We start from the raw sequence: 23,502 nt of genomic DNA on the forward strand, positions 1-23,502 counted from the left end.
GAGGCCACCGTGTCCTGACTTGAAGCATAGAACAAGCTCATCACTAAGCTCAGGGCCCTGGGTCTGAACCCCTCCCTGGGCAACTGGGTCCTGATATTCCTGGGTGGTGAAGGTAGGCAACAACATCTCCTCCACACTGATGTTCAACACGGGGGCCCCACAGGTGTGCGTGCTCACCTCCCTCCTGTACTCGGTGTAAACTCATGACTGTGTGGACATACACGACATACTCGAACTCAGCCAAGTTTGCTAATGACACAACAGTAGTAGGCCTGATTAACAACAGCGACAAGACAGCCTACCGGGAGGAGGTGAGAGCCCTGGCGGAGTGTAGGATCCTATAAAATCTGCAGAAAACGCAGACGGAATCACGGAATCCAGACATTAAAACGGAATTCAAAAATATTCAAAAATGTATTGAACTTAGTAGGTAATCAACTACACTGAACAAAAATATAAATTCAACATGGTAAGTGTTGGTCCCATGTTTCATGAGCTGAAATTTAAGATCCCAGAAATGTTCCATACTCACAAAAAGCGTATTTCTCTAGAAATGTTGGCACACATTTGTTTACATCCGTGTTAGTGAGCATTTCTCCTTTGCCAAGATAATCCATCCACCTGACAGGTGTGTCTTATCATTAAACAGCATGATCATTACACAGGTGCACCTTGTCCTGGGAACAATAAAAAGCCACTCAAATGTGCAGTTCCCTCAAGTTGAGGGATTGTGCAGTTGGCCTGCTGACTGCAGGAATGTCACCAGAGTTGTTGCCAGAGAATTTAAAGGGAAGCTAATCTGCGTGCTTGTCGTCCTCACCAGGGTCTTGACCTGACTACAGTTCGGTGTCATAACTGACTTCAGTGGGCAAATGCTCACCTTTGATGGCCACTGGCTTGCTGGAGAAGTGTGCTCTTCGCGGATGAATCCCAGTTTGAACTGTACCGGGTAGATGGCAGACAGTATTATTCTGTAATGTAGAAAATAGTAAAAATAAAAAAAAATCCAGGAATGAGTAGTCCAAACGTTTGACTGGTACTGTATGTATATACTTTATTATAGTCATGGCTCATCATATGTAGCTACACCCCTTTTTTATTCATATACTGTCCATTCTGTCTATACACACCATTCACATAAATATATTTATTTATATTCTGGACTCTGACATTGCTCATTCTGATACATTTGTCTTTCATTTCTTGTTATTTTTAAAAAACTTTTGGATAAAGTTGTTTTTGTATTGCTAGATATTGCTGCATTGTTGGAGCTATGAACATAAGCATTTCACTCCACCTGCGATAACATCTGCAAAATTGTGTACGCAACCAATAAACATTTTATTTGATATGTTTACTTCTTGGTTCACAGGAAACGTTTTTAAAAGTCTGGGAACTAGGGATGTGACAATTGTAAAAAAAAAAAAAAAAAAAAAAATCTTAGTTTAAAAATCATTCACAATTCAGATAATGGTCCTGCTCATGACGGCTAGGGGGCAATGCAGTTCAATCTACCACAGTCCTGGCTACCAGACGGCACTTACTGCTGACCCCCACCCACTCAACAACCATGGTAGTTAATGTTGTTTTAGGTTCTCTGGTGTGTGCCTCTATACTCCATGTTCTCGGTTGTCAGGACTTCATGTCCCCGTTCTTATCAATGTGATGGCTCATTGCAGTGATATACAAGTGTGTTCATCTACATCCAACAATCTGTTGTTTATGTTACGTATGGTGTTTGAGAGCTTGCGCTTTGTACAATTTCTCCAGGCCATCTCCGGGCCATCACGGTTTTCGACATGTTATCTAGTAGTCTGGTTCTAGATATGCCATCAGGGCATTGACGCTGACATCCTCTATCAGTGACAATGGCTGCATATCAATTGCAATCGTTTCTATAATCAGCACAGGGATTTTCTCACTACTTCCATTATCATTCTGCTGCCAGTAACGGGTTGGGGCTCACGGTGCCTCCCTTTCAGATGGTTAAGCACCTGTTCTGCCACTGTAGCTCAATTCCACCTCAAACTTTGCATTTCACCACCTTCTCATTTAACTTCTCAAAGTATTGCCATACAGGACTTCACTGCTGTCTCACACTGACATTTTTCCAACTGTTAATGACGATGAGCGCTTTATATCCATGCCAAATAATTTGACAGATTCACATCTCCTCCTAAAAACATTCCAGCATTGTTGCGTTAGGTAATTGTTTATTTATTTTGTCCCTTTATGATGATGATCGGATCCTGTTAGTGGTAACTTTGTAATAACTGCAGTGTGATTTTTAGATATTTTTTGTGTGGGGGGTTTAGGTTAAGGATTTTTTCTAAACGTTAACAATCCCAATGTTGTTTAAACGGTCACACCCCTACTGGGATACAAACGTTTTAAAAGCTTACCAAACACTGCTTTTTATACTCAGGTTCGTCATCCAAACAGCAGCCAAGGGGGTTCATTGTGGGTCTAATTGTGTCCATCTGCTCTGAGGAGGACTTGAGGAGAGGCTGATTTTTAGCCTGGGTCGTGTTCATTATGCTCTAAACAAGGGGATAAAAATGTATTGAAACGGGGACAGACTACCTGGACTTGTCAATAATAAACACACATTTTCTGTAGCAAGCTTTTTAAAACCATAGTGCCCTAATGAACACTATGCCGGTGGTACCTGGGAACTACTGGGAACTACTCCAAACAAATAGTTTGGCATTAGAACGAACATGCATGTCGGCTGAAGCAGAAACAGACCGGCTTCCAGGCTGGCACCCATACTAGAGCGCTATGGGTGTAAATAGTCAATAGTAACTACACGGTACTTACCAACCAGTGGACTCCCCCAGAACTATCCCGTAACATGCAACCTACCTCACTCCACCAGAGCCAGGTTGTTTGGTGCCCATTACCCATTAAAACAGACACCTGCTGAGGTAATAGGGGGATAAATATCTTCTTGATCGGTGGAGGTGTTAATGGTATTTTTAAACGTAATTAACTAGGAAGTCAGGGCACCAAGGAAAATCTTCAGATTACAAAGTTAGAATTTTCCCAATATAAGTCTTCAGATATTTTAATATATGATCAATTAGTCTTCTAATTAATTTAATTTTCTTTACCTCACGTTAGTTACATTCCAAATGTCGTAAATTGTTGGTTATCTGCACGAACCCAGCCTTTACTATGAATCATCTATACACCAATTGTCTTAAACATTTATTTACCAACTAACTAAATAATCACAGAAATGCATAAGCACCCAGTAGATATGGTTACAAGGAAATGATAGGGGAGGTTCCCTAGTGGGCTAAGCCAACATGACGGCTTGGTGGACAAAGGGAAGTCGGTGTGGACTGAAAAGGGCGGGAAAGAAAAAAGGAGTCACTACACAGTTGATAATTATATTCATCTAAATGCTAATCCTTTGCACATGAACGCTCACTCCATCGGGAATTATTGCAATCAATAGATATTTACGCCCAGTGTGTTGTCATGATCTCTGTTGAAATCGTCAGTCCTTCTGTTGGAGAGTCAGTTCATCATCGTCTCTCTCTCTCTGCCTCCCTGAAGATCAAAGTCTTTCGTGGTTAGAATGGATACTTCAGAGTACCATTCAAAAATGCTCTTATAGAATAGAAGTTTCGGCGGTTGTCGGTCTTCGCGTCCCAGATTGACGGAATTTCTAGATGCAGACTAGTAATTAGTATCTAAGATTTTCTCTTCTGTCGGGATCATAGTCTCAGAGTTGAACCATTTCCACTCTTGTAGCCAATGCACGTGGTATGGTTAGGTATTCAACAACCATTGAAACCTTAGCATAAACGGAGGTTTTTGTGGTCTGAAGAGGATTTCCTCAGGAGGGTTTTTTATTTGTTTTTATTCGTAACAGTAGAAAAGGGCTGTTCCATGATGCCAGATCATGCCTGTGCTCACAGGGGTGGGCCAATGACTTAGTTAAACTTGAACCTCTCTAGGGTAGGGGGCAGCATTGGGAATTTTGGATGAAAAGCGTGCCCAAATTAAACTGCCTGCTACTCAGCCATAAAAGCTAGAATATGCATAAAATTTGTGGATTTCGATAGAGAAACACTGAAGTTTCTAAAACGGTTTGAATGATGTCTGTGAGTATAACAGAACTCATATGGCAGGCAAAAACCAGAGAAAAAAATCCAACCAGGAAGTGGGAAATCTGTGGTTTGTAGTTTTTCAACTCTTGGCCTATCGAATACACAGTGTCTATGGGGTCATATTGTACTTCCTAAGGCTTCCACTAGATGTCAACAGTCTTTAGAACCTTGTTTGATGCTTCTCCTGTGAAGTGGGGCCGAATGAGAGGGGAATGAGTCAGAGGTCTGCCAGAGAGGCACGAGCTGGCCATGCTCGTTTACGTGAGAGTTAGCTTGCGTTCCATTGCAATTCTGAAGACAAAGGAATTCTCCGGTTGGAACATTATTGAAGATTTATGTTTAAAATATCCTAAAGATTGATTTTATACATCGTTTGACATGTTTCTACGGACTGTAACGGAACTTTTTTACTTTTCGTCTGGTCCTAGTGATCACGCGTCATGAATTTGGATTACTGGGCTAAACGCGCAAACAAAAAGGAGCTATTTGGACATAAATTATGGACTTTATCAAACAAAACAAACATTTACTGTGGAACTGGGATTGCTGGGAGTGCATTCTGATGAAGATCATCAAAGGTAAGTGAATATTTATAATGCTATTTCTGACTTTGTTGACTCCACAACATGGCTGATATCTGTATGGCTTGTTTTGTTGTCTGAGCGCTGTACTCAGATTATTGCATGGTGCGCTTTTCCGTAAAGTTTTTGGGAAATCTGACATAGCGGTTGTATTAAGGAGAAGTGGATCTAAAATGCCATGCATAACACTTGTATCTTTTAGCATTGTTTATTATGAGTATTCCTGTAAATTGAAGTGGCTCTCTGCAAAATCAAAGGGAGGGAGTTGACACTTGATTTAGAAACAGTCAGTCCCGCCAGAGTCTGGTTGAGCGCTAACGCTCTCGATTCAGGACCACACATGCCCCCCCATGGCGATGAGGGTTACAGCTTCTGCTCCGCCGACTGTCTGTGCCCTTCTTCTCTGTTCCCCTCTCTACATTCCCTTCTCCCGACTCTTCTAACTGCCAGTTCCGTGGCGTGACCTGTTCACATAACCGGAGTGACCATTTCTACATCAAGTATTGTCAACTCTGTCAATCCGGGACATGCTGCTGTTCAAATCGAAATCGGTTATCCACTATCTGCAATTGATTACATCCTGGTCTCTCAGATGAATAATTAACAAATCTGTTTGAAAACGAAAGTATACTGAATCTAACTCTGACTACAAAACAAACAACACTAAAATGGAAACTATCATTAATTATGTTTAGTTTTTAGTTGGGGGGGGGGGTGGTAAGGCTAATGCAACCGACTGTAGACAAAAGTTGTGGAGTGAAGTCGGAAGGTGCATCAGCGACAGGCGAAAGTCGGACACACTGACGAAATAAACATGTGTCACACACTTACAAAATGGAATCATAATGTGTACATTGTACAACCAATTAGTGATAGAGCTTCAAATATTTTTTAATCATTTTTTTTAACCTTTTATTGAAGGTAAAGTTAAGAACAAATTCATTTTCAATGACGGCCTAGGAACAGTGAGTTAACTGCCTTGTTCAGGGGCAGAATGACAGATTTTTAACTTGTCAATTTGGGGATTCGATCTTACAAACTTTTGGTTACAAGTCCAACGCTCTAACCGCTAGGCTACCCGCCGCACATTTATTTGTAAATGTCCACTGTACAAATTGGTTCCTGTTTCAGCCGTGTCTTTGGTCACGTTCGCATGGGCCAAACAAAAACACCCTACAATAGAGCCTTCTACAATGCAGGGGATGGCTGCAGGACGAAGTTGGTGAAGAGCAACTGCAGATGCTTGCAGTCAACTTCATGACCTGTGATCACATGAATTTTGTGAAGTTCGTGCAAGTCTGACAATTATCCCCAGAATGCAACACATTAGGTCACCAACTTGACAAAAGTGATCAATTTGAAAGCGACCATTGATATGAGCAAGATGCAAGACTTTGCTCTCTATCGCTCCTTTTTAATTTTTTTTTTACAAATAATGAAATGTATGTCTGTTCTCCAGAAATAGTTAGGCCTATGTATATGCTCTTGTCACACCCTGACCATAGTTTGCTTTGTATGTTTCTATGTTTTGGTTGGTCAGGGTGTGATCCGAATGGGCATTCTATGTTGGATGTCTTGTTTGTCTATTTCTATGTCTGGCCTGATATGGTTCTCAATCAGAGGCAGGTGTTAATCATTGTCTCTGATTGGGAACCATATTTATGTAGCCTGGGTTTCACTGTGTGTTTGTGGGTGATTGTTCCTGTCTCTGTGTTTGCACCAGATAGGGCTGTTTTTGGTTTTCCGCGTTTATTGTTCTGTAGTGTTCATGTTTATCTGTTTTTATTAAACATGAATCAATATAACCACGCTGCGTTTTGGTCCGCCTCTCCTTCACCACAAGAAAACCGTTACAGCTCTCTACATGTCATTAATAAAATGTTTTCTCTAAAAAAAGAGTATAGCGATTGGACGATAGTTGGTATACTCCCGTTTTCTCCAAATAACCATCTCCACTCGACAAATTGCTAAGAGTATTGGATGTCTCTTCTCAAGAGTGATTGAGTTTTATCTTGAGAGGTAATACTGTAATGAACTACCAAAGGTTCTTGAAGAGCAAGTGAATGTGACACTTGTTCTGATATGTTGAATTTACATGCATGCAGTGCCTATGGAAAGTATTCAGCCCCTTGACTTTTTCCACATTTTGTTATGCTGCAGCCTGTATTTGGGGAGGTTCTCCCATTCTTCTCTGCAAATCCTCTCAAGCTCTGTCAGGTTGGCCAGGAGCTTGTCCCGAAGATACTCCTGCGTTGTCTTGGCTGTGTGCTTAGGGGTCGTTGTCCTGTTGGAAGTTGAACATTCGCCCCCAGGTACTGAGCGCTCTCAGCTCAGCGCTCTGGAGCAGGGTTTCATCAAGGATATCTCTGTACTTTGCTCCGTTCATCTTTCCCTCGACCCTGACTAGTCTCCCAGTCCATGCTGCAGAAAAACATTCCCACAGCATGATGCTGCCACCACCATGCTTCACCGAAGGGATGTTGCCAGGTTTCTTCCAGACGTGACTCTTGTCATTCAGGCCAAAGAGTTCAATCTTGGTTTCATCAGACCAGATAGTCTTGTTTTTCGTCAGAGTCCTTTGGGTGCCCTTTGACAAACTAAAAGTGGGTTTTCATTTGCCTTTTACTGAGGAGTGGCTTCTGTCTGGAAACTCTACCATAAAGGCCTGATTGGTGGAGTGCTGCAAAGATGGTTGTCTTTCTGGAAGGTTCTTCCATCTCCACAGAGGAACTCGGGAGCTCTGTCAGAGTGACTGTCGGGTTCTTGGTCACCTCCCTAGCCAAGGGTCTTGGTTGTTCCAAACTTCTTCCATTTAAGAATGATGGAGGCCACTGTGTTCTTGGGGACCTTCAATGCTGCAGAAATGTTTTGGTACCCTTCTGTGCCTCAACACAATCCTGTCTCGGAGCTCTACAGACAATTCCTTTGACCTCATGGCTTGGTTTTTGCTCTGACATGCACTGTCAACTGTGGGTGGGACCTTATATAGACTGGTGTGTACCTTTCCAAATCATGTCCAATCAATTGAATTTATCACAGGTGGACTCCAAGTTGTAGAAACATCTCCAATGATTCTCAATGGAAACAGGATGCACATGAGCTCAATTTCGAGTATCATAGCAAGGGGTCTGAATACATATATAAATAAGGTATTGTATTTTAAATATGTGAATATATTAGGCTTCCGTATGGGTTTAATACATCTAAATCAATGTTAAGTGTTTCTGTATCAATATGGACTTCAAAAAAAGATCAAGTCCTTTGGGGTGATTTTGAGCTGTAGTAATTCTATAAATAGGACCTTTAGGATCTTTTAGGTTTATCTGGAGACATAATGACATGTTATACACAGCACCACAGGGTGACCTGACCTGTATCAATGGTTTTGACCAGATCACCTGCGAAGAGAGAGCTCCCCATGTACTCACTTAAGATTGTACTTTTCTATATCAGATAACGTATGACTGTGTTCAAAACCAAATAGTACTGCAATACAGAACTCAGATGCTAGGGTTAGTGGGGTTTAGGTGTTAGGGTTAGTGGGGGTTAGGGTTAGGGGGGTTAGGTTTAGGTGTTATGGTTAGGGGTTAGGGTTAGGGGTTATGGTTAGGGGGGGTTCAGGTTAGGGGTTAGGGGTTGGGGTTAGGGTTAGGGGTTAGGGTTAGGGTTAGGGGTTAGGGTTATGGTTAGGGGTTATGGTTAGGGGTTAGGGGTTATGGTTAGGGTTAGGGTTAGGGGGGTTAGGGTTAGGGGTTATGGTTAGGGAGGTTAGGGTTAGAGGTTATGGTTAGGGGTTAGGGTTATCTGAATCTACGCAGAGCTGTATTGTTGTTAATTCCAAATCGAAGAGTCTCTTTATTTGAATCCAGAAATATAATATTTTCTCCACTCCCTAATAGTAAGTCACAGGGAATATTTGGCTGTTAGTTTCAGTCACCTGACCTCTTGTTACATGGCAACCGCATGTTTTCAAAAGAATCATCCACCCCTGAGATTCCACAGGTATTCTACAGCATGGGAGGAGAGGGAGAGACGTGTGAGAGAAAGTGTGTTACAGGTTGTAGACGACACTCACTAGGTGGCAGCTCTGCTTTGCATGACTGGGGCTGGTGGGGGGGTGGGACTAGAATGTAGCTCTGATGTCATTCTTCTTAGTTCCAAAAGGCCTGCCCCTTTGACTGGCCCAACACACTCCCACAGGTAGTTTTGGAGCTGTTAATTGGCTGCTGCCTAGCCCCTGCCGACCTGTGTTTGTGTGTTCTGCATTGTCACACTCTATTTGCTACGCACACACGCTCCTACCTGCCCATTTCTCAGTTCTTCCCGGTGGTATGAACTTTGTATGCAGCAGTGAAGTGTCCAACTGTTGCGTGTCACATCTGCCAGAGAATTCCTGAGTGATTATTGACGGTGACTGAAGGTGGACACACCTCTCTACCTGTCAGTCTCTCAGTCCTGACTGTCTGTCTCTCTACAGGACAATGTTATAGTCTTCCTCAGACTAAAAGAGGCACAGCTCTTTCGCTCAGGAGACCTCCAAGACACATCCGCTAGAGTCAATGTCAAGTAAGTGCTGCTACATATGATACACAGATTACACATATTTACATACCGATGACAATATAATAATACATTTTTGTCTATTGACTATTGAAAATATTTTTTAGCTGTCTATGACTGATCTGTGACTGGATCGTTATGAGACTAACTTTGAACAGAGATTTGCCTTTCTCCTAACAGACTTTAGATAGATACTTCCTTGGGCAAGTGAATGTGTGTGTGCGTGCGTGACTGGGGTGAACGTGTATGTATCTACAGTTGAAGTTGGAAGTTTACATACACCTTAGCCAAATACATTTAAACTCAGTTTTTCACAATTCCTGACATTTAATCCTAGTAAAAATTCCCTGTCTTAGGTCAGTTAGGATCATCCCTTTATTTTAAGAATGTGAAATGTCAGAATAATAGTATAGAGAATGATTTATTTCAGATTTGATTTCTTTCATCACATTCCCAGTGGGTCAGAAGTTTACATACACTCAATTAGTATTTGGTAGCATTGCCTTTGAATTGTTTAACTTGAGTCAAACGTTTCAGGTAGCCTTCCACAACATTCCCACAATAAGTTGGGTGAATTTTGTCCCATTCCTCCTGACAGAGCTGGTGTAACTGAGTCAGGTTTGTAGGCCTTCTTGCTCGCACACACTTTTTCAGCTCTGTCCACACATTTTCTATAGGATTGAGGTCAGGGCTTTGTGATGGCCACTCCAATACCTTGACTTTGTTGTCCTTAAGCCATTTTGCCACAACTTTGGAAGTATGCTTGGGGTCATTGTCGATTTGGAAGACCCATTTGCGACCAAGCTTTAACTTCCTGACTGATATCTTGAGATGTTGCTTCAATATATCCACATGGTTTTCCTACCTCATGACGCCATCTATTTTGTGAAGTGCTCCAGTCCCTCCTGCAGCATAGCATCCCCACAACATAATGCTGCCACCCCGGTGCTTCAAGGTTGGGATGATGTTCTTCGGCATGCAAGCATCCCCCGTTTTCCTCCAAAAATAACAATGGTCCTTATAGCCAAACAGTTCTATTTTTGCTTCATGAGACCAGTGGACATTTCTCCAAAAAGGATGATCTTTGTCCCCACATGCAGTTGCAAACTGTAGTCCGTCTTTTTTATGGTGGTTTTGGAGCAGTGGCTTCTTCCTTGCTAAGCGGCCTTTCAGGTTATGTCAATATAGGACTCATTTTACTGTGGATATAGATACTTTTGTACCTGTTTCCTCCAGCATCTTATATTGCTGTTCTGAGATTGATTTGCACTTTTCGCAGCAAATTAGGTTCATCTCTAGGAGACACAACGCGTCTGCTTCCTGAATGTGGTCCCATGGTGTTTATACTTGCGTACTATTGCTTGTACAGATGAACGTGGTACATTCAGGTGTTTGGAAATTGCTCCCAAGGATGAACCAGACTTGTGGGGGTCTACAATTATTTTTCTGAGGTCTTGGCTGATTTCTTTTGATTTTCCCATAATGTCAAGCAACGAGGCACTGAGTTTGACAGTAGGCCTAGAAATACATCCACAGGTACACCTCCAATTGGCTTAAATGACGACATCAGAAGCTTCTAAAGCCATGACATCATTTTCTGGAATTTTCCAAGCTGTTTAAAGGCACAGTCAACTTAGTGTATGTAAACTTCTGACCCACTGGAATTGTGATACTGGAATTATAAGTGAAATAGTCTGTCTGTAAACAATTGTTGGAAAAATGACTTGTGTCATGCACAAAGTAGATGTCCAAACCGACTTGCCAAAACTAGTTTGTTAACAATACACTTGTGGAATGGTTGAAAAACAAGTTTTAATGACTCCAAGCTAAGTGTATGTAAACTTCTGACTTCAACTGTACATACATACACAAAGGTATAGCATCTTTAACTTTTTCATTCTGCATAATTGCACATAAAACAAAGGTGTAATTGATTAAAAGCCAGACGTCCCACTTCAACTCTTTCTATCATCTATCTATCGATCGATCGATCTATCTCAGCGCTGACAGTGAATGAGTTATGTCTCTGTAAAGAGAGAGATTATGTGACAAGTCTGACTCAGTTCTGCCTTGCACTGCCTTAAAGGGAAATTCCACCCCAAAACTATATTTTGGTATTTGTGTCATTAGTCCATTGTTGACATATTAGTCCATTTGATAAAGTTCCAAAATGTTTTGCATGTCAGCAATCAAGTTTTGAAAATAAATAACTTTCAAAATACAGCCGGTATGATGCATTTTCCATCGTATGAAGTTTCTGTATTTTGAAAGTTATATATTTTGAAAGCTTGATTGCTGACATGGAAAACATTTGTGTAAAACAATACAGTGAAATCATTTATTAAGAGCTCTCCTAACAATGCAGTGTTAATAATTATATAGGTAATAGAAAATACAAAAAAAAAAGGTGTGTTTGTTTACAGTTTCTGTGTCTCCTCCTCATCTTCTCACTGGGCAGAAGTGCATGCGGTATGTGGAACAACCTGTTCAGTTTTCACACAGGTGTGTCTCAGGGAGGTGGCAGGAGGTAGAGACCGTCTGCTTAAACACATTCTCACCATGGCAGCGGACGTAGCATGGAGAAACACCAACACATACACTATATATACAAAAGTATGTGGACACCCCTTCAAATGAGTGGATTCTGCTATTTCAGGCACACCCGTAGTTGACAGTTGTATAAAATTGAGCACACAGCCATGCAATCTCCATAGCCAAACATTGGCAGTAGAATGACCTTAATGAACCCTTATAAGATGCAACCTTTCCAACAAGTCAGTTCGTCAAATTTCTGAGAGCTGCCCCGGTCAACTGTAAGTAATGTTATTGTGAAGTGGAAACGTGTAGGAGCAACAATGTTGCTAGGAGCTTCATGAAATGGGTTTTCAAGCCCGTGCAGCACACAAACCTAAGATCACCGTGCGCAATGCCAAGCATCGGCTGGCGTGGTGTAAAGCTTGCCGACCATTGGACTCTGTAGCATTGGAAACGCGTTTTCTGGAGTAAAAATTCACGCTTCACCATCTGGCAGTCCGACTGGTCTGGGGCTGTTTTTCATGGTTCGGGCAAGGCCCCTTAGTTCCAGTGAAGGGGAAAACTTAACTTTAAAGCGTGCAAAGACATTCTAGATTATTCGGTGCTTCCAACTTTGTGGCAACAGCTTGGAAGGCCCTTTCCAGGTTTCAGCATGGAACTGCCCCTGTTCACAAAGCGAAGTCCATACAGAAATGGTTTGTCGAGATCGGTGTGGAAGAATTTGACTGGCCTGCACAGAGCCCTGACCTCAACCTCATCAAACACCTTTTGGGATGAATTGGAACGCCGACTGTGAGCCAGGCCTAGTCGCCCAACATCAGTGCCTGACCTCACTAATGGAAGCAAGTCCCTGCAGCAATGTTCCAACATCTAGTGGAAAGCCTTCCCAGAAAAGTGGAGGCTGTTATTGCAGCAAAAGGGGGGACCAACTCCATATTAATGCCCATGATTTTGGAAGGCGATGTTCAAGCAGAGCAGAGTTTTGGTCATGTCGTGTTTCTGTGACGAATGGGATTTTCATGATAAATACACTGTGTAGGAGGTGTGCCACACTACTGATGTAATCTATTGACTCTCATGGGTGAAGTGTATTATACAGTGTACCCTTTTTACGAAGTGATTCATTAGACAAAGGTGTGTTCCAGTAATGTCTTAAAACACGAAACCACTGTGAAGTGAACCTGACCTGACATGCCAGTGAATCTCTCTCTCTCTCTCTCTCTCTCTCTCTCTCTCTCTCTCTCTCTCTCTCTCTCTCTCTCTCTCTCTCTGTGCTTTAGTGCGTCATTCAGCATTGTCTAATGATGCAGCTTTAAATTAGCCACTCCTTAGATAAGGTCGCGCAAGCAGCAGGTTAATTTCTCCCAGGATTCACAATGACTGTCAACCGTCCTTCTGAGGGCGCTGTCAAAGGTGTGCACGTGCGCAGTAAAACACACACACCAAACAAAGCCAACTCTGTCTGTTGGTAACTAACCACACCACACCCTCCGGACCCTAGCAACGCGGTCGGCACAGACAGAATATGAGATACAGATAAGGCAGGAGAGAGTAATGAATGGACAGATTCTACAGGAAGTATGCTCCTCTAACATATTTCACACAACCGCAGCCACAGTCGGAATATATTGTTTTCAATAAAACGCCACAATATGTTCGATTTGGCTGCTGGGGGGCAAAGAGAACCTCAGCTCCGCTAAAATCATTGACAACTACATGCCATTTTCAAGGGATTGTTTACCATATGGGTAACAATTTACAATAAGGCTGCATTTGTAAAGGGGTTATAATGATATTAATGATTATTTAATAATTTGTAAATCCATTAAAATACTGTTATTGCATTGGTCATAATAGTGCAATAACTGGTCAAGTATTAACCAAATAATGAGACAATATTTACCTCCAGTTATAAACCATTTATAATGCACTTACGATTGCTTATAAGATTAACCCTTATGACTCACACAACTTCATTTTCATTCGTTTTTCAGCTGAACAATAGTTATTTTCTCACTTTTAGTTGTGATGCATTGGCACTCTGCATTGGGACCTTAGGCACTACCCTCTGTAGCGCCTTGCGGTTAGATGCTGAGCAGTTGCCATACCAGGCAGTGATGCAACCAGTCAGGATGCTCAGGTGCAGCTGTAGAACTTTTTGAGGATCTGAGGACCCATGCCAAATCTTTTCATTCTCCTGAGGGGGAATAGGCGTTGCCTCTTCATGACTGTCTTGGTATGTTTGGACCAGGATAGTTTGTTGGTGACATTGACACCAAGGAACTTGAAGCTCTCAACCTGCTCCACTACAGCCCCGTCGATGAGAATGTTGTGTTCGGTCCTCCTTTTCCTGTAGTCCACAATCATCTCCTTAGTCTTGATCACTTTGAGGGAAAGATGGTTGTTCTGGCATCACACAGCCAGGTCTCTGGCCTCATCCCTATAGGCTGTCTCGTCCTTGTCGGTGATCAGGCCTATCACGGTTGTCGTCCGGCAAACTTAATGATGGTATTAGAGTCGTGCCTGGCCATGCAGTCATGAGTGAACAGGGAGTACAGGAGGGGACTGAGAACGCACCCCTGAGGGACCCCTGTGTTGAGGATCAGCTGTTGTTATGTACCCTTACCACCTGGGAGCGGCTCGACAGGAAGTCCAGGATCCAGTTGCAGAGGGAGGTGTTTTGTCCCAGGGTCCTTAGCTTAGTGATGAGCTTTGAGGGCACTATGGTGTTGAACACTAAGCTGTAGTCAATGAATAGCATCCTCACATTGGTGTTCCTTTTGTCCAGGTGGTAAAGGGCAGTGTGGTGTGCAATATAGATTGCATCATCTGTTGTAGCGGTATGCAAATTGGAGTGTTGACCAGCCTTTCAAAGCAATTCATGGCTACAGACGTGAATGCTACAGGTTGGTAGTCATTTAGGCAGGTTTCCTTAGTGTTCTTGGGCACAGGGACTATGGTGGTCTGCTTGAAACAACATGTTGGTATTACAGACACGGTCAGGGACAGGTCGAAAATGTCAGTGAAGACACTTGCCCGTTGGTTAGGGCATGCTCTGAGTACACGTCCTGGTAATCCATCTGACCCTGTGGCCTTGTGAATGTTGACCTGTTTAAAGGTCTTGCTCACATCAGCGATGGAGAGCATGATCACAGTCGTCCGGTAGCTGATGCTCTCATGCATGCATGCTTCACTGTTGCTTACCTCGAAGCAAGCATAGAAGTAATTTAGCAGGTCCCGTAGGCTCGTGGCACTGGGAGCTCATGGCTGTGCTTTCCTTTGTAGTCTGTAATAGTTTGCAAGCCCTGCTACATCCGAAGAGCGTCAGAGCCGGTGTTGTACGATTAAATCTTAGTCCTGTATTGACGCTTTGCCTGTTTGATGGTTCGTCGGAGGGCATAGCCGGATTTCTTATAAGCTTCCGGGTTAGCTTCCGGGCTATCCTTTAGCTCAGTGCAGATGTTGCTTGTAATACATGGCTTCTGGTCGGGGTATGTACGTACAGTCACTGTGGGGACAACGTCATCAATGCACTTATTGATGAAGCCAGTGATTGATATGGTGTACTCCTCAATGCCATCGGAAGAATCCTGTAGCATATTCCAGTCTGTGCTAGCAAAACAGTCCTGTAGCTTAGCACCTGCTTCATCTGATCACTTTTTTATTGACTGAGTCACTGGTGCTTCCTGCTTTAGTTTTTGCTTGTAAGCAGGAATCAGAATGATAGAGTTATGGTCAGATTTGTCAAATAGAGGACGAGGGAGATCTTGGTATGCGTCTGGAGTAAAAGTGGTCTAGAGGTTTTTTTTCCCCCAGGTTGCACATTTAACATGCTGGTAGAAATTAGGCAAAATGGATTTAAGTTTCCCTGCATTAAAGTCCCAGGCCACTAGGAGCGCCACCTCTGGATGAGCGTTTTCCTGTTTGTTTATGGCCGTATGCAGCTCATTAAGTGCGGTCCTTGTGCTAACATCGGTTTGTGGTGGTAAATAGATAGCTAAGAAGAATACAGATGAAAACTCTTTTAGTAAATAATGTGGTATACAGCTTACCATGAGATACTTGTGATCGTAGTTTGTCTATTTTGTTATCCAATGATTGTACGTTAGCTAATAGTACTGATGGTTGAGGCAGATTACCCACTCGTCGTCGGATCTTTACAAGGCACCCTGACCTACGTCTCCTATATCTCTGTTTCTTTCTCATGCGAATCACGGGGATTTGGGCCTTGTCGGGTGTTTGAAGTAAATACATTGAGTCTGACTCGTTAAAGAAAAAATCTTCTTCCATTATGAGGTGAGTAATCGCTGCCCTGATATCTAGGAGCTCTTTTTGGTCATAAGAGACGGTGGCAGAAACATTATCTACAAAATAAGTAACAAATAACTTGAAAAAATACACACAATAGTACAATTGGTTAGGAGACCGTTAAACCCATCTCCTCCAGCGCCATTATATAGCTTGAATTCTTTGGGGCATGGATTCTACAAGGTGTGGCATTCAAACATTGCTTAATTGGTATCAAGGGACCTAATGTGCCTGTACTGTTGACACTAGGCAGGATGGGGCCATTGACTCATGGTGTTCTGACTTTACCATCAGCGGGACGCAACAGGAACCGGGATTCGTTGAATCAAGCAATGTTTTTTTCACTCCTCAATTGTCGAGTGTTGGTGATCACGTGCTCACTGATGCCTCTTATTGTTTTTAGCTGATAGGAGTTGAACCAGGTCTTCTGCTGCAATAGCCCACCCATGACAAGGACCGACGAGTTGTGCATTCCGAGATGTTGTTCTACACACCACTGTTGTACTGCCCCGTTATTTGCCAGTTTGTGGGACACCTCTTAGCTTGCGCGATTCTTGCCATTCTCCTTCGACCTCTCATCAACTAGCTGTTTTCACCCAGAGGACTGCCGCTGACTGGATATTTTTGTTTTCCGCACCATTCTCGGTAAATCCGAGACACTGTCGTGCGTGAAAAGCTCAGCAGGCCAGCTGTTTCTGAGATATTGGAACGAGCACGCCTGGTTCCAGACGATCATACCGCACTCATTCTCCTAGGTCTCTAGTTTTGCCCATTCTTACATTCAATCGAATAGTCACTGAATGCCTCGATGCCGGTCTGCCTGATTTATATAGCAAGCCACTGCCATGTGACTCACTGTGTGCAGGAGCGAACCATTTCGTGAACGGGGTGGTGTACCTCATAAACTGGTCACTGAGTGCAAAAATTACACACCGTAGCATACAAATATCCTTCAAATGTATATGCTTATGTAACCTATACTCTATTTATATTTGAATACAGTCATCTCTGTTTTCCTTTGAAGCGTCTTTTATATCCTTGCAAAGAAATGGGCAGCTTTGCATTTGTAGTCTAAAGGCAGGACGCCTGGCCGCAATGAGTTTTTTTGCGTAATTTTTTTGCTTTTGTATATTAACCTGTTCAATGGAAAATCATTGCGGCATGTGTAATGGTAGCAGCATAGAATTCATGTACAGTGCATTCGGAAAGTATTCAGACCCCTTCCCTTTTTCCACATTTTGTTACGTTACTTACACGCCTTATTCTAAAATTGATTAAATTATATTTTTCCTCATCAATCTACACACAATACCCCCATAATGACAAAACAAAAACTGTTTTGAAATATTTTTTTTATATCAAATATGAGACTCTAAATTGAGCTGAGGTGCATCCTGTTTCCATTGATCATCCTTGAGATGTTTTAACAACTTGGAGTCCACCTGTGGGAAATTCAGATGATTGGACATGATTTCTATACCATGTGCTGCATCGCTCATTCATATATTTTTATGTACATATTCGTATTCATTCCTTTACACTTGTGTGTATAAGGTAGTTGTTGTGAAATGGTTAGATTACTTGTTAGATATTACTGCATGGTCGGGAACTAGAAAAACAAGCATTTTGCCGCACTCGCATTAACATCTGCTAACCATGTGTATGTGACAAATAAATGTGATTTGATTTGGATTTGATTTGGAAAGGCACACACCTGCCTATATAAGGTCCCACAGTTGACAGTGTATGTCAGGGCAAAAACCAAGCCATGAGGTCGAAGAAATTGTCCGTAGAGCTCCAAGACCTGATTGTGTCTCAGCACAGATCTGGGGAAGGGTACCAAAAACTGTCTGCAGCATGGAAGGTCCCCAATATAACATTGGCCTCCATCATTCTTAAAAGGAAGAAGTTTGGAACGACCAAGACTCTTCCTAGAGCTGGCCGCCCGGCCAAACTGAGCAGTCGGGGGAGAAGGGCCTTGGTCAGGGAGGTGACCAAGCACCCGATGGTCACTCTGACAGAGCTTCAGAGTTCCTCAGTAGAGATGGGAGAACCTTCCAGAAGGACAATCCTCTCCTCAGCACTCTACCAATCAGGCCTTTATGGTATTGGCCAGATGGAATCCACTCCTCAGTAAAAGGCACATGATAGCCCGCTTGGAGTTTGCCAAAAGGCACCTAAAGAAACAAGATTCTCTGGTCTGATGAAACCAAGATTGAACTCTTTGACCTGAATGCCAAATGTCACATCTAGAGGAAACCTTGCACCATCTCTTACAGTGAAGCATGGTGGTGGCAGCATCATGCTTTGGGGATATTTTTTCAGCAGCAGGGACTGGGAGACAGAGAACAGAGAAAAGTACAGAGAGATCCTTGATGAAAACTTGCTCCAGAGTGCTCAGACTGGGGTGAAGGTTCACCTTCCAACAGGACAACAACCCCAAGCACACAGCCAAGACAACGCAGGAGTGGCATTTGGACAAGTCGCAATGTCCTTGAGTCGCCCAGCCAGAGCCCGGACTTGAACCCGATCGAACATCTCTGGAGAGACCTGAAAATAGCTGTGGAGCGACGCTCCCCATCCAACCTGACAGAGCTTGAGAGGATCTGCGGAGTAAAATGGGAGAAACTATCCAAATACAGTTGTGCCAAGCTTGTAGCGTCACACCCAAGAAGACTCGAGGCTATAATCGTTTCCAAAGGTGTTTCCACAATGTACTGAGTAAAGGGTCTGAATACTTATGTAAATGTTATATTTCAGTTGCTTTTATATATATTTGCTAACATTTCTCCAATTTTTTGTTGTTGTTGCTTTGTCATTATTGGTATTGTGTATAGCATGAAACGTAACAAAGTCTACCTTCGCTGTTAGTATCTCAGTATCTCTCTGATGAACAACCTTCGCTGTTAGTATCTCAGTATCCCTCTGATGAACAACCTTCGCTGTTAGTATCTCAGTATCCCTCTGATGAACAACCTTCGCTGTTAGTATCTCAGTAACCCTCTGACTCTGCAGGCTGTGGGGCATTACTCTCATCTTATCTCCACTTTGCTCCTTCCACAATTGTACACGAGTCGGTAGAAAAACAACAACAGCAAAACTGAAAGGCTTTCCTACTTCTTTTCGTCTGTAACGATATTCGTCTTCCTCTGACGAGGAGTATGAAGGATCGGACCAATATGCAGCGTGGTACTAAGGAACTAAGGTCAGAACGTGACATCGTCAGTCATTTGGCCTAAACAACGTGCGTCTACCACACCCGGCATGAACCTTCCTTCTCTGGTATAACGGCGTTCACACACATTCTATGTGAGTTAGGGTTAGGGTTAGGGTTAGGTTGAGGGCCACCTACTGTAGCAAACTGTAGAAAAAAGAAATGGCCATTGCTTATTTTTTTTCTATTTTTTTTTTTTACATCAGCAGGCTCCTTCAGTCACAGTCCAATCCAAATCAGATCCCTTCTCGTGTTCAGTTTTCCCTGCTTCAGCCGTTAAAACAACACTTCATCTGTCAGGTCTACGTGACATCCGGTTGCGGGTCATCCAACTATTTCCCACACCTCTCTGTAGGAGACCTGTTGTACATCTCGTGTTCCTTGCAACTTCAGACTTGCAGGCCACTCCAGGAATTTGGCTTCATGATTTCCACCACAATTGCTACACACCGTAACATCATCATCATTCTTCAACTACATGTTGATTCCATTGACACACACTTGAGACATGTCATATGTCATATTCTATCTTTACATGTGTAGGCTGATACTCTTCATCAAACATCATTAGAATGGACTGTCTTTCTTCCTTCTTTCCATCCACTACACTGTGCAGGTAACGCGCTCCCACCCCTCCTAGAATCTTGTTCTTAAGACATGAAGCCTCAACGTCCAGCGATACTCAGAGTGCGAATTACACCAGGACATTTGGGTGCATCGTTTTTTTTAATGGGGTCTAATAATGAAAACGTCATTTAAACAGTCAAAATGAAATGCCCTTTAATGTGGCATGAACACAACCAGTCATGATATTTTCATCTGATTGTCAAACAAATTATTTAAAAAAGTAGGCTACCTGTGCATGTTCGTCCACTCCAAAATAATTCCAGAATCCGAACTCGCACCATTTAATGAATGGAAATAGCCATATGTTAGAAAACCACCAAAATATGTGCCTAATGACATTCAGCAATTTGCCATTGATTATGCCTACATTAATTGATGCGTCTTGCTGACAAATGTACCTTTTTTTTGTAGCCTAAAAAGTTGTGGCACCTGAAATGGGACTGAAACTGTCCCAGGAAAAACGTGATGGTCAGCCTAACATACATGGTCAACTTACTAAACTAGGCTACAATGTGTATTACCATCAACTTCACATAGGCCTACCGGTAGCCAGTGATGTAGCGGTAAAAAAAAGGTGGGAAAACGGCATTTATTTGCAGAGGCAATTTTACACACATGAACACATGCACAACCGATATCCTACATTCAGTGTAAGACATGAGTTACAACCTAGTTCATGAGTTGTCCATAATTCATTAGTTTTTGCTTGGCGTCTTCAGTTCTCACGGGCACACAAATCCAACAATGCCTATGCCATTGTAAAATCAAACACTTCTGACCGAAAGAGCAAACTATAAGCCTACTGTCATTATTATTATTATATTATTATTAACTTATAGGCTACTTGTTGGATGGATTGGATGCACATTGGTGTCTAGCTGTAGGCTAGTTCTCCAGTGATATTGTCGACCATCGACCATATGCAAACAAATGGCGACAATGAGCAAGTACAAAGGAAAATCTATACGTAAAGGAGCTAAGCTGAGGCCATTTCTTTCAATGTGGACTGTGGCGCCACATAGATATAAATGGTTTAAACTATGACAGAGGTGGGGGTGTTTCACATTTACCACTGTAAAACATATTTACCACTGCATTTAAAACAAATAGGAGAGTGGTTAAATTAGCATTATTTAGAGTCCCCCCTCCCCCGTCCAAAGTTTGACTGTTGTTACATTTAGGGGAGCTAACGTCTCATTCAGGGGAGCAAACTCTGATTCTACCTTTCCTAATGCATCCTTTATCATGTTTGTGACCTCAGATCTCACCAAGTATACAGTACATCATTGTTAATGAATCGCACTCCAACAATAAACCATTTACAGCAATTTTTGCTCTATTTTTCATTGATAGTCTTCCACTCTCTTGCCGAGCTTGCTCAACTCTCCACCAGAATCAACCAGCACTTCTACTTCCACCATGATTGCGTCCATCTATTGCTTCTCCGACCTTCTCTCCATAGCCACATCCTCATTACTGGTTTGAAACCAGTCCAACAACTTGTTAAACAGGAATCTCAAACCAAACGGCCATCCTAACGTTACAGTGTGGTATTCACGCGCCTATGCAAAACCCATAGAAAGAAGAATGAATAGAAAGGGCGTCTCCATTTAAGTCAATGATAGCATAATGGGTGGATTGGCAGCCATTTTAAGTGTACCCATGCCAGGAAGTATAAGCAGGAAGTGTACCCTTCAATCTGTGCTGGGATTTGTGAAAAAAATGTATACCATGTCATTGTTGAATACTCGTTTTTGATTGGCTTGAAGGGTATTCTAGAGTGTGCATTATTTCCCTCTAACCCACTTTTTTATTAATTTCACCTTTATTTAACTAGGCAAGTCAGGTAAGAACAAATTCTTATTTACAATGACGGCCTACCAAAAGGCAAAAGGCTTCCTGCAGGGACAGGGGATGGGATTAAAAATGCAAAATAAAATATAGGACAAAACACACATCATTTTAAGAGACACCATAACACTACATAAAGAGAGACCTAAGACAACAACATAGCAGGCAGCAACACTTGAAAACACAGCTTGGTAGCAACACATGACAACAACATGGTAGTAACACAACATGGAAACAGCACAAAACATGGTACAAACATTATTGGGCACAGACAACAGCACAAAGGGCAAGAATACATCACACGAAGCAGCCACAACTGTCAGTAAGAGTGTCCATGACTGAGTCTTTGAGTATGGTATATCAGCACGGTAGAATTCAATGGCTGTACTTCATTATCAGCATTGCAGAATTCAATGGCTATAGGTCATTCTTACATGTTCTATGTTTGAGATGCTTTTGACAGCAAAAGTATAATTGAAAACATTATTGCCATTGTTGAATTCTGAAGGTTTGATTACTTTGTTCTGTTACCAAGGCAACTACTGTAACTATCTATTAAACTTTCTAGCTACTTCAGTGGATGTTGAACACATTTTTACCTTCAAATGAACACATTTTTAGCAGGAAATGTGTTCAATTATAGGCATGGTATGAAAGGGATAATAAACTCAGGGCTCTATGCGTTCTCTGGAAAATAATGCAACTCCGTGGAAGGTCAGTTCCACTCTGCTAGCATGTAGTGGAACCAGATTATGTGAGCGGAGTTGGAGCACAGCGAGGAGCAAGTTTCCCAAAGGCTGGAGCGTTGGCCTTCTCACCTGCTCCAGTACCGCTCACTTAACACGTTTCCCAAAAGCTTGAGCGTTGGCCTTCTCACCTGCTCCAGTATCGCTCACTTAACACGTTTCCCAAAGGCTGGAGCGTTGGCCTTCTCACCTGCTCCAGTATCGCTCACTTAACAAGTTTCCCAAAGGCTGGAGCGTTGGCCTTCTCACCTGCTCCAGTACCGCTCACTTAACAAGTTTCCCAAAGGCTGGAGCGTTGGCCTTCTCACCTGCTCCAGTACCGCTCACTTAACACGTTTCCCAAAAGCTGGAGCGTTGGCCTTCTCACCTGCTCCAGTATCGCTCACTTAACACGTTTCCCAAAGGCTGGAGCGTTGGCCTTCTCACCTGCTCCAGTACCGCTCACTTAACAAGTTTCCCAAAGGCTGGAGCGTTGGCCTTCTCACCTGCTCCAGTACCGCTCACTTAACACGTTTCTCAAAAGCTGGAGCGTTGGCCTTCTCACCTGCTCCAGTATCGCTCACTTAACACGTTTCCCAAAGGCTGGAGCGTTGGCCTTCTCACCTGCTCCAGTACCGCTCACTTAACACGTTTCCCAAAAGCTGGAGCGTTGGCCTTCTCACCTGCTCCAGTACTACTCACTTAACACGTTTCCCAAAGGCTGGAGCGTTGGCCTTCTCACCTGCTCCAGTACCGCTCACTTAACAAGTTTCCCAAAGGCTGGAGCGTTGGCCTTCTCACCTGCTCCAGTACCGCTCACTAACACGTTTCCCAAAAGGCTGGCCTTCTCACCTGCGTATGGCCCAAAGGCTTCTCACCTGCTCCAGTACCGCTCACTTAACAAGTTTCCCAAAGGATGGAGCGTTGGCCTTCTCACCTGCTCCAGTACCGCTCACTTAACACGTTTCCCAAAAGCTGGA

The 23,502-nt window shown here is 42.8% G+C and overlaps 1 protein-coding gene across 6 annotated transcripts in view; it reads left to right on the forward strand.

Annotated features, from left to right (window-relative positions):
- The window catches only part of lmo7a (LIM domain 7a), a 128,511-nt gene that overhangs the window by 32,681 nt on the left and 72,328 nt on the right, over positions 1-23,502 (forward strand). For 3 of the 6 annotated variants that reach the window (XM_052521880.1, XM_052521879.1, XM_052521876.1), the window contains exon 1: positions 8,993-9,268. The gene's annotated coding sequence lies outside the window, so the exon portion shown is untranslated. Of the gene's footprint in view, positions 1-8,991; positions 9,269-23,502 lie in introns of those variants that run through there. The other 3 variants (XM_052521874.1, XM_052521875.1, XM_052521877.1) reach the window with 2 other exon arrangements.

Source organism: Oncorhynchus keta, chromosome 7 (assembly GCF_023373465.1).
Source record: "Oncorhynchus keta strain PuntledgeMale-10-30-2019 chromosome 7, Oket_V2, whole genome shotgun sequence".
NCBI lineage: Eukaryota > Metazoa > Chordata > Actinopteri > Salmoniformes > Salmonidae > Oncorhynchus > Oncorhynchus keta.